At 47.3% G+C, this 11625-nt stretch overlaps 1 long non-coding RNA gene across 1 annotated transcript in view; it reads left to right on the top strand.

Moving 5' to 3' along the window:
* Positions 1-328: 328 nt before the first annotated feature.
* Positions 329-11625, top strand: part of LOC123850515 (uncharacterized) — a 30013-nt gene continuing 18716 nt past the window's right edge. Inside the window, exon 1 of the long non-coding RNA XR_008506809.2 lies at positions 329-815. This is a non-coding gene — a long non-coding RNA (uncharacterized LOC123850515). The remainder of the gene's footprint in view (positions 816-11625) is intronic.

Genomic DNA, 11625 nt, shown 5'->3' with positions numbered 1-11625 from the left:
ATAAAAAATCTTTTTTTTAAAAGGCACATAAAATAGCATGTAGCACATATGGGCACTCAGTGAATGTGAGCTGTGATTATATAACAATTTTTCCTCCCAGCCCCAGCTCCCAGGTCACAGCTGCCTGTACCAAGCCTTAAACCATCATGTGCTCTGCTTTTCTGTCTCCATCTCCAAACCCTTTCCAGATCTGCCTTCAGGGGCCAAGAAGCCATTGGCTTCTCCTGGAAAGTTCTGGGAAGGGAAATGTACAGGACTATTCCCAATAAGCAGAAAGAAGGGTTTTAACTGTACTTCTGTTTTTCCTTTCCTTCTAAGACTCTGCCCATTGACTTGCAAAGGAAGAATCGCTTTCAGGTTCAGCCATCTTTTGCCACAGCTAAGCCAGAAGGGGAACTTGGAAGCTGAAGACCCGGAGAGGAGCATCTGCTTGGCGGAAGCCAGGTGTTTTGGTTTGTTTGTTTTAAGGGAGTCCTTTTCTACTTCAGTTTCCCCTTCTCAGGACTTAGATTCACAGTCCCTTCCGCTCATGGCAGACACGCGTGCTCTCAGTCATTTGCTAAGAAGACAGCGCAGCATGTGTCTGCCTTGTGATTACAAATGTGCAGGGAGCACGCACCTGCCTCCAACACTCTGTTGCATTAAGAGAGAACTCACAACCGGCCCTGGGCTGGGGCCAGCCCATCCACATTTCAGCAGAAGAAGACAAGATGCTTGCTTGGTCCTGGACCTCCAGAACAAGCTGAGAACACCAGCTAGTCCCCAACTCCACGCTCTTGAGAGTCAGCTGCTGATGCCACCTGGAGCCCACAGAGGTAACGTGCTTTTGCTCTTGCTTATAGCTTGTGTTATCTGCATAATTGACAGTTGGAAGTTTGCATGCAACGGCATTTCCATTTTTTTTCATACTTTGACACCGCAGGGTCTCTACTGATTTTGTCCCTAAGTGCCCCAAAAATCATGTAGGGGGTTTTGCCTTTCAGAGTTGCTTTAATCAAGGTCTGGCTCCCTTTATCTGTAGTTCCCTAGGCTCTATCCTCTCTCCCTGATCTGCTCACACCCCCAGCCTGGTGGCCAGATGGTTCAGGTGGGCCGTAAATGTCCCCAGGAAGAGAGGAAACAGGTCCAGCCCAACATGAGAAGCAAGAATCCTAAGAGTCACCCTAATTGGACAGCTCAAGGGCACAGGGGCCCCCGTGAAAGCAGCGATGGTGCTGACTGGCTGTGCTGACCGGGGACCCCAGGAGCTGGGGCTGGGGTCCCCTTCCCCTGCCAGATGTGGGCTGTGTGAGGAAGGGGTAGACACAAAGCCTGGGAGGATCATCAATAATGCCCACCACACAGTCATTCTTGAGCTTTGGAAACTGCTGACAAAAACTTGTGCCTACAAATTTAGAGGATTTGTGGACTCTTGAAGTCCATCTCTGAGGGCCAGGAACCCCTACACGGTCCTTTTTGATTCAGCAGCTGCTACATGCTGCCTTGGAAGAGCGCACACCTTTATGTCCCACTCCCCCTCAGAAACCTACCGGAGTCCTCTCTCATTACCTGAACTCCCCGAGCTGGCGGTGGCCCATGTCCCCTCCACCTGGTGCCACTGTCCATCTCCACCTTAGCTCCCCCACCCCCTCCCAAGAGCCACTGCTCCTGGAGGTTTCCTGCAGGTGGCCTTTGAGCCTGCCACTCTCCCCACCTGGATTGCGCTTCCTGCAGTCTCCTCTAGCCAAATGCTACCCTTAAAGCGGAGCCCACTCAAAGGCCCCCATGCAGCCAGGCCTCATTGGAAGCCCATAGCTCCTTCCCTCGTGGCTCCTGTGGGACACTGTGCCCTGGTGGTCAAGTGGCTCCTAGAACTGAAGGATCTCCAACTTGCTCAGCAGCAGAACAGGCCTCCTTGGCTCCAGCAGGACATCAGTTACTGAAGGAGGGAACAAATGAGCAAAGGTCTACATTTATACAGCTCTGCCCTCTCGCAGTTTGTCCACATTTCCTCATTCTGTTTTCCCGCTCCCTGGCTAGACTGTGGAACTGAGCCAGAGGACATGTGCCTCTGGCCTCCCCGGCACAGGGCCCCAAATAGCGGCGCTAACAGGGTCTGGAGCACAAGGGCACATTGCTTACACTGACTGAGACCCCATATGACTATCCAGGAACTCAGATAAGTAGCAGATTAATTTTTAGAGAGAAAGGATTCTTTATCCCCCGAGTTACTCCCTTATTCTCTGACCCTGACAGGGCCTGTATCCTCCATGAACCACAAACCATGCAGTGGGACTTAAACTGAAATAAATAAGAATCTGTGGAACATGTTCTTTGTTTAATTCCACACGTTTTGTTAGGGCATCTGCTGTGTGCCCGTAATTGGTCTAGATGGTAAGAATATGTCAGCGAACAGACAAAATCACCATCCTTCTAGAATGTCCTTTCTGGAGAAGGAAGGTAAGCAATAAGCAAATAACTGTAATATTTAGTATGCCTGATGGTGAAAGCAGTTTGGAGGAAAATAAAGTTGGGGAATGGGAATGGGGACCAACAGGAGTAAGAGAAGGTTTGGAATGTTCACCAGGGTAGTCAGAGAGAGGTTCATTGATGAAGTGACATTTGAGCAAAAGGCCTAAAAGAGAGGAGGGATCAAGCCCTGCAGAGAGCTGGGGAAAGGTCTTTCCAGACAGGGGGGAGAGCAAGCGCAAAGGCCCTGTGGAAGGGACAGGTCCAGGGTGATGGAGGAACAGTGTGGAAGGCTGAGTGGCTGCAGCAAGTCAAAGTACTTGGTGTCCAGGCCTGGGCTTGGCCTTCAGAGCAATTCAAGGTAGGGGAAAAACACAGTCCTTGATCTCAAAGAAGCAAGGAGCTTCTAAAGCCCACACAGCAAATGCTAAAATAATAGCACACCTAGAAAAGTTTGAGTCCCAGTCCATGCTGTGAGAGTTCAGAAGAGAAAGCTCAGGGTGCTCAGGGCTTAAAGGGACAGTGGAGACCAGCTGGGTAGGCATTAGACAGGCAGGGAGGAAGGTGGCGTGGGCACAGTGAACACTATGGGACATTCTGATCAACTATCAGCATGTTCCCTGTGAGTAAGTCTCTGAAATTATTGCCACTTGGGATTTGGGGAGACAAATCAACAGAGGTTCATATTGTGCAGGTATTTTATCCCAGGAAGAGAAATTCTGTATCAAGGCCTCTTTTCTTTCTTTCTTTCTTTTTTTTTTAAGATTTTATTTATTTATTTGACAGAGAGAACACTAGCAGGGGGAGCAGGAGAGGGAGAAGCAGGCTTGCTGCAGAGCAGGGACTCCCCCCAGGATCATGACCTGAGCCGAAGGCATATGCTTAACCGACTGAGCCACCCAGGCACCCCTGGTAAAATTATTCTTAAAATTATCTGGTTTAATAATTCTTAAACTGATTAAAGGTCAAAGTAGCAAGACAGTGGCCACAGAGCATTAATCCCGAGTACAGACCCCTCCGAGTGGGACCCTTCTGAGCGTGGGGCCTGTGTGACCACCCTGGTTGCAACCTGTGGAACCATCTAGGCGACAACTTTCAACACATGTATCTTATGGTTTAGGTCCTCTGCAAAGTCTGTTGCTCCCAGTAGCTCCTATCAGAGCTGGGATGAGTCCTCAGACTGGTATTAGGAGAGGTGTGAGGCTCCCCATTACAGTAATAGAAACATGCAGCAAGGCCTCAGGAGTATCACCTGAGCATCTTCAGATTCGGATCACTGCTGCCTCATCAGCTTCTTCCAGATGCAAAAAGCACCTCAGGGTCTTGGGGGCCTCATTTGTTTGTGTCAGATATAATAACTTGCCTGGTGATTGCTTTTAAAAACTGGATATGCTTCCATCTGCCAGCCTCTGAAATCAGACCCATGTTTCATGTTTCCCAGTGTGCCTTTGAGAAAAGTCTATAAACCCATAAACACTTTCTTTTTTCTCTCCAAGGATCAGTTTAACTCTAATACTTAATACCACTGATTACTGAGGAATTGTGTGTAGAATACCTTCTCTTTGAGGCTCCATTTCTTACCCCAGGGGACTGGATGAATATGTACCCATACTTCATTATGGAAGATTTCAAAAGCCTCTAAAGAAAATGAAAGCAGTTTTGAGTTAAACCTATAAGGGAATAGAGAGGAAATACTGGCAGTAGAGTTTTCTATTTGGATTACTGATCCATTTGCAGAGATCTGGTTTTACAAGAGTAAAGAAAAGCCCCTAAGCGTAGTAGCTTGTTTTAATACCCAAACGCATTACCCGGCAACTAAGAGCATCTAACTTACTTGGTCATACAAGCGTATCTGAATAAATCCCAATTCTCTGCTGGGTCCTTGTCCTCTGCACAGAAACTGGCACCTGTGGGCTTGGCAACTGTGGCCGAGTCGGGAATCAGCAGTGCCAGGGTCAGCAATGTAGCCAGAGGAAAGTTCCATCAAAGGGCTTTTTGGCCAGGAGCTGTTGAGGGCCCAGGAGTCAAGAGAAGAGCATGGGGGACTCTCCAGGGTGCCCAGAGCCCCAGACCACGCGCCGCCACCCCCCAGAGCAGGGCAGAGTCTCCAAGGGGGCTCCGGGAGGGGCCCATGGCCCCACAGTAGGGTGGGTGGTGCTTTGAGCCATCGTTCTTTGAACATTGAAGCCGGTGCGACCTAATTCGCTAAGCACAGGCTGGAGAAGTTAGATATACCTGCTTAAATTCAAAGCCAAAGACACTCGGGGGTATTTTCTGAGGTATTTTCCTGGTGGTTGGACAATCGTTCTGGGTTTGATTTGCCTCCCGCCTCACGGTGAGAGTCTTTCCTCAGTCTTTCCCAAATGTGGGAAAGGACTTAGGACGCATCCTTGGTTTTGATGCGCTATACCACGCTGTGGCCAGCAGAGGGCAGCACTGCATTTCAGAATGGCAGTTTGAGAGCCTTTCAAAAACTCAAAAGAATTTGAGCCCCCCCACCTTGTCATTACTACCCCCTTCATATTCTTCGTTAATGCCTTGTTTCCTTCTGTTTCCTATTCTGGGGAACCTTAAAGCCATCTGAAATTATTCCATTGCTGCTGTGAGGGAAAAAATTGATTTCCTCATTGGGATGGACTTGAGCAAAATTATACCATAGTAGACCCCACCCCCACGCCAGGTAAGCCTGGCTGGACTCTTTCTTCCTCCTTCCCTCCCCCCCTCCCTCCCTTCCTCTCCATCCCTCCCCCTCTCTTCCCTCCCCCTCTCTTCCCTCCCCCCTTTCCCTAAATGCAAAGTTTGCTGCCCATTAAAATGAATGTCAGACATCAGTGAGCAGCCGAGGAAAACATTTGAGGAAGTAACAGGTCAAGCCAATAGTGTGAGAGTCTGAATCTCTGGTCCCAGAAATACCAGTGCCGCTAACGTGAAGTCTTGCCTCCTAGCCCTGGACCCAGCTCTCCTTGGTAATGCTAGTCATGGCTTCTAAACTGTTTCCTAATCATGCCCATGACTGAGTGAAAATGTGCCTTATGAGTGCCAGGGAATTTCCTCTGTGAGACCTGTTTTTCTTTACCCTGTCCCAATCCACAATTAGCCAAATCTTGGCCCACGCTACAGGCTGGTCTTTGGCTGTGAGACCCCTCCTTGCCCCTTCCTCCGCCTTCTGGCAACCAGTACCCTTTCTCAGGCTCCAAGGGAATCTGGAGGAGGATTTCCTCCCAGGCTGCTTTCCTCAAGTTTTACCTCTGCATCTCTTGTCTGCTGGAGTGTGGTTCTCCATTAGAAGTCCTACTGGGAAAAGGAAAGCTCATGCACCATTCACAACAGGATGTTCACATTGAGAAAAAAAACAACAACCTTTTATTTATTTTTTTTAAGCAATCTCTACAGCCAACATGGGCTTGAGGGACAATAACCCAACAGAATTGAATTCTAGAGGTGAGACGCCTAGTTTTGGAGCAAGATATATGGAAATAGAGGAGACTAGGTTACCATATAGGGAGCTGCCTCTTCACTGGTCACTGAAGCCAGCCTTCAATCTAACTAGCTGGTGCAGGGCCAAACACCCCCAGCCAGGTCTGGTAAGCAAGCACTTCTGCTAAGCACTGTTGCTTCCACAGAGCCAGAGGTGATCTCATCACAGCGGCTGGGTTCTCTATTATCTGTCCCAAGCACAGAAGCACCTCTAATAACCTTTGCAGGTGGCAGTCTATCCTGAGCAGCTCCTATCTATTCCGTACTGGGCTAATCTCTGAAGAGGATACAGTGAAAGAACCCTCAATCCCTCAAGGAGCCTGCCACCCACCTCCTCCCAGAAGCTACCTTCCCTTTCCACGTTTTTCTCACGGGCTTTTAATGGGTCATTTCAATAGTCCCACTCCATTGAGCAACATTGTATGCTCAGAATGGTGACGTCAGGCTTTATTACACACTCCCATTACAAACTCCGGCATATAATATTTACATACGCACTGGTTCTCACCAAGAAACTCAAAGCCATTTATGGATCCTGTCCCATTTGCTCCCACGGGAGCCCTGAAGGTAGAGAAGAAGGTGTGGGCTTATTCTATCTGGGAACAAAGAGACTGGAAGAAACTTCCAGGCCTTCTCTGATATAAGAAAAGATCCCTCCAAGGTTAGTCATGGTCACCCACCTGTGCTTTATCGACATTTTGAGTTGATAATCCTAGGGCCATCTCATGAAACTCACATCTTGCAGGATGATAATCCTCATTCAGGAGCCAGGGTTCTCCTATTAGTTCATAAGGCAAACTGAAACATTGTAGATTCTGTGACGAGGGGTCAGTATAAGGACCAAGGCTTAAGAGCTTGCCTGGGTGGCCAACCAGAGCCAGGCCTTGGCAAGTCCCAGAGGATGGGCATAGGGTCTCGGGTAAAATGAGAAGTTAGAAGAACCTAGACATTTTCATTCAAATGGCAATTCAGTATTGTACAGACACATGAGAAAAGGTGAAAATGCAGAGTGTGAGAGCATATCTGGGGAAATGACAACCGGGTCATGAGTGGGACGGGAGAGTGAGCGCAACTACAGTGTGAGAAGCGGCTGGAGAGGCCAAGCCATGCAGATCCTGTTCACTCTGCCAAGATGTGCAGACTTTATTCTAATGGTTCTCTGACTGGCTTACACAGGATGGAGACCTGATCAGATTTGATTTTGAAAGAATCCCTAGGGCTGTGATGAAGAGAGTAAGTCAGGGAGGCCAGAGTAGGTGCAGAGATTCGCACTGGAGGCTCCCACGGGAGTCAGGCAGGGCCAGGCATCTGGACTACGAATGCGACAGTGAAAGCAAAGAAAGCCAATGGATTTGAGAGCTATTTAAGAATGAAAATCCCAAGGAGGATGTGGAAAGAAGGGACCCAATACTAGAAATTGGATTTTCCCATATAAACTTTGATATCTAATACAATTTTATATCCTTTGAACTTCCGGGTATCAGGAGGGTAACAGAGTAAAGGGAGAGTCTAATATTTGAATTTTCAAATTCCTACTATGTGCCAGGCACTGCCTTAAGCTCTTATAACCCATAGGATAACAAGGGCTTTGGAATAAGGATTCCAGCTTTGTATTTATCATGTATTTGACATTGGACAATTTACTTAAACTTTCTCATCTATATAATGGGGTTAATAATACCTTTCATTCCGGGTGGGGGGGGATGGGCAGAATAGGTAAAGTGGGGAGAGGTTAAGTAATTTACCCAGAATTTTCACCTCTGGTCATAATGGAGTAACAGAAATTGAATTTACCTTCTCACCGTAAACAACCAGAAAACAAGACAAAAATGCATAGAACAAATGTGGTTAGATATTGGACAACAGGCAGCACAAGTCTGTGATCCCTAAGAGAAGGGAAACGCATGAAGTGATTGCCCTGGTTTTCTGCCTAGAGACATAGTCTAGACCGTGGCACAGGGAGAGCCCAGGGGACTTGCTGAGTTGTGAGAGCAATCAGCGTGCAGGGGTAGAGGGCGGATAATAGCTGGAATTTGTAGGGCAGAGATGGAGTTACAAGAGAGAAAGAGCTTGAAGGTCCCCTTGAATCTTTGCTCAGTAGTAAATAGAAAACATGAACACAGTCAGAAGAGAAATGGAAGGTCTGGGAAAAAAAAGCAAATGAAATTTCTAGAGATGACAAGTAATAAGAGTAGATACTGCAAGAGAAAAAATTACTGAACTTGAGATATTGCAATAGAAATAGCCAAAGTGAAGCAGAAGAAAAAACTTTAAAAAATGAACAGAGGGACGCCTGGGTGGCTCAGTCGGTTAAGCAGCCAACTCTTGATTTCCACACAGGTCATGATTATGGGGTCCTAGGATGGAGCCCCACATCAGGCTCTACACTTAGCAGGGTGTCTGCTTGAGGATTCTCTCTCTCCCTCCCTCTCCCTCTGCCCCTCCTCGTGCCAACTCTCTCTCTTTCTCTAAAATAAATAAATAGGGGCACCTGGGTGGCTCAGTCCGTTAAGCATCTGCCTTCAGCTCGGGTCATGATCCCAGTATCCTGGGATCGAGCCCCGCATTGGGCTCCCTCCTCCATGGGGAGCCTGCTTCTCCCTCTCCCTCTGCCTGCCACTCTCCCTGCTTTGTGTTCTCTCTCTGTGTGTCAAATAAATAAATACAATCTTAAAAAATAATAATAATAAAATAAAATAAAATAAATAAATATATCTAAAAAAAAAAAAAAGGAAGAAGTAAAACATGTGATTACAATAGCCCAAAAGGTGGATGGGAGTGAAGAATTGGAAGTTTATTCTTGTAAGGTTCTTAAATTTTATGTGAAGGGGTATAATAATATTTTAAAGTATTCTGGGATATGTAGTTTATCCAAGGTTGTACATACAGTAGAGCTGGGAGCAAATCAAAAATTCCCAATCACAAAGCCTTACATAGAGAAAGAAGATGGGAGAACAGGCTCACACAGCTGTAGAGTCCTATGGTGCTCCAAGACAGAGTTGTACCAAAGGCTATGGGAATTAAGCCCCTTCATCCCTGTAGCCAGTGGAATTGTGTCTTCTAAAAAGACATGTTCAAGTCCTAAATCTCTGTACTTGTGAATGTGACCTTGTATGGAAATGGGGGATTTACAGATGTCATCAAGTTAAGAGGAGGTTAGGGGCACCTGGGTGGCTCAGTTGGTTAAGCGTCTGCCTTTAGCTCTGGTCATGATCCCAGGGTCCTGGCATCGAGCCCCACGTAGGGCTCGGTGGGGAATCTGCTTCTCCCTCTACCACTCCCCCTGCTTGTGCTCTCTCACTCATGCTCTCTCTCTCAAATAAATAAGTAAATAAAATATTTTTTTTTAAAAAAGGTTATACTGGATTACAGTGAGCCCTAATCCAAAGATGGGTGTCTTTTTTTTTTTTTTTTAAGATTTTATTTATTTATTTGACAGAGCGAGAGAGAACACAAGTAGGCAGAGTGGTAGGCAGAGGGAGAGAGAGAAGCAGACTCCCGGCTGAGCAGGGACCCCAATGAAGGTCTTGATGCCAAGACCCCTGAATCATGACCTGAGCCAAAGGCAGACACTCAACTGACTGAGCCACCCAGGTGCCCGACTAGTGTCCCTTTGACAAGAGAGAAATTTGGACACAGAGGGGAAAGAGACACAGGGAAAGTGTTATGTGGCAGTGGAGAGGCAGAGCCTGGAATGATACTTCTATCAGTGTTGGAACACCCAGGATTGACTCAACCACCAGAAGCTGGAAGAGACAAGGAAGAATCCTCCACTAGGTTCCTCAGAGGAAGCATGGTCCTGCCAACACCTTGATTTTGGACTTCTGGCCTCCAGAACCATGAGAGAAGAAATGTCTATTGTTTCAAGTCACCAAGTTTGTAGTAGGTTGTTACAGCAGTTCTAAGAAACCAATACAATCCTGAAAACTTGCTTTTCCCTCATGTTCCCAGTCTTTGCAAGGTGAAAAGGCTCTGGGGGCCCAGGTAGGAAGTGAATGAGGACAGCAAAGCTCTAAGTTGAAAAAACAAACCAGCTTCAGGGTCTAAGAGCCATAAAGGAGGGAACTGGTTGGACTGGTTTTCTCATAAAACCCAGAGACTTTAATCCCAACCAGGTTGAATTTTAAAGTTAATTGACTCAGTGAGTAACAAGTAATGCTTGAACAGCTTGCTGTGGTGTGTGTGTGTGTGTGTGTGTGTGTGTGTGTGTCCCTGTGTTAGGCCCACAGAGGAAAGCCAGATGAATCAGATGCCCTTAATCTTGAAAAGCTCTTTCTAGGAGGACTCACCTCAGTGAAAGGTATAATGAAATAAGTCAATGGAATTAGTCAAGTAAGTGAGTAACTAGCTACAGGGGCTCAAAATCAAGAGTGATTCATTCCACCTAGAGGAAAATCAGCCAGATGACTTCAAGGAGAAGGAGGAGACACTGTACCCAATAATGCTTGAGAGTAGAGGCTGCTGCCCCAAGGACAAGCTGATCTTCTGTGTCCAATAGATACAAATGGAGGAGAGCAAATCTACCAGGAATGCTGGTGTTTTTCCAGGGAACGTCTCACGGTAATTAGGTAGTGGCGCTCTCTGCTCAGTGGAGCAGTATAAAGCTGTCTAGCCCTGGCTTGAGCAGGGGATGATTCTCTGGGCTCTCAGAGTCTCTTCTTTTCCTTCCTGGTTCTCCACATGGGGTTGGTGTTCATCACCACATTCTGCAGAGGCTGAGGAAGGTGGCGAAGGTAGGGGAGGGACAGAGTGATATGGAACTGCTAATAATCTCTTAGCAACTACCTTTTGTTCGAGAGCTGGTGGTGTAAGAAGGAGAGGGCAGAACTTTGTCTAAAATTTGCAGGAGTCAGGGTAAGCGTATAGCCTGCATGTCCCAGCTCCATCCACATTGACAAAAGGTAGCACCCCTTGGCCCCACTTGGGCCTCCCCCGTAGCATGGCCCAGAGTCTGGAAAAGGGACCCAGAGAAGAGGCTGTGTCAACCCTGAAAGCAAACATGACCCTTTTGAGCAAGGAATTTTGGTGTCCTGAGCACCCAGAATGTGGTCTAAAAGGAAGGTGCAGGCTCTAGTAGGCATATTCCCATGGCCCTCTTGACCCTTACCCCAGGGGGAAGAGACATGGCTGGAACAGGCCTGGAGCAGGACCCTCTAAAGCCTGGGACCTGAGCTCACTGACCCTTAGATTTCTCTGAGCCTAACGTAGAATTGGGCAGGAGCACTCTTCAACTCGACATGAACTGATACTGAGTTTCTTGGTTTGTTCTGGTAGCTGGACAAGCTAATACCAATCATCACAGCAGCCTATGAAAAGAATCTCATGGAGGGTAATGTGTCTGAAGCAGTGGTTTTCAACTGGGGGCAGTTCTGCCCTCAGGGCCATTTGCCAGTGTCTGCAGACATTTTGGGTTGTCACAACTGGAGGGTGCTACTAACATCTCATGGATAGAGGCCCCCCACAACAAGCAGTGATCCAGCCCCAAATATCAATAGTGCTGAGGTTTGATACATGAATTTTTCAGTATTTTGAGCATGTGGACTTGCCTGCTGCACGATGCTGAGGCTAGAAAATATGCGATCACAGGAGTTGGGGCTCCTAAAGAATGACCCAGAGTAACTGCTTCTAGAAAAATGGATCAACACCAACAGAAAAACAGCTTTATGGTGAACCTGTGACTGTACTATCAGCCTCAACAAA

The sequence above is a fragment of the Mirounga angustirostris genome, unplaced genomic scaffold (genome assembly GCF_029215605.1).
Source record: "Mirounga angustirostris isolate CCGP_5_RB_7025 unplaced genomic scaffold, mMirAng1.0.hap1 SCAF_10, whole genome shotgun sequence".
Classification (NCBI taxonomy): Eukaryota; Metazoa; Chordata; class Mammalia; order Carnivora; family Phocidae; genus Mirounga; species Mirounga angustirostris.
The sequence above is the reverse complement of the archived record's forward strand: the minus strand, read 5'-3'. Positions and strand labels throughout refer to the sequence as shown.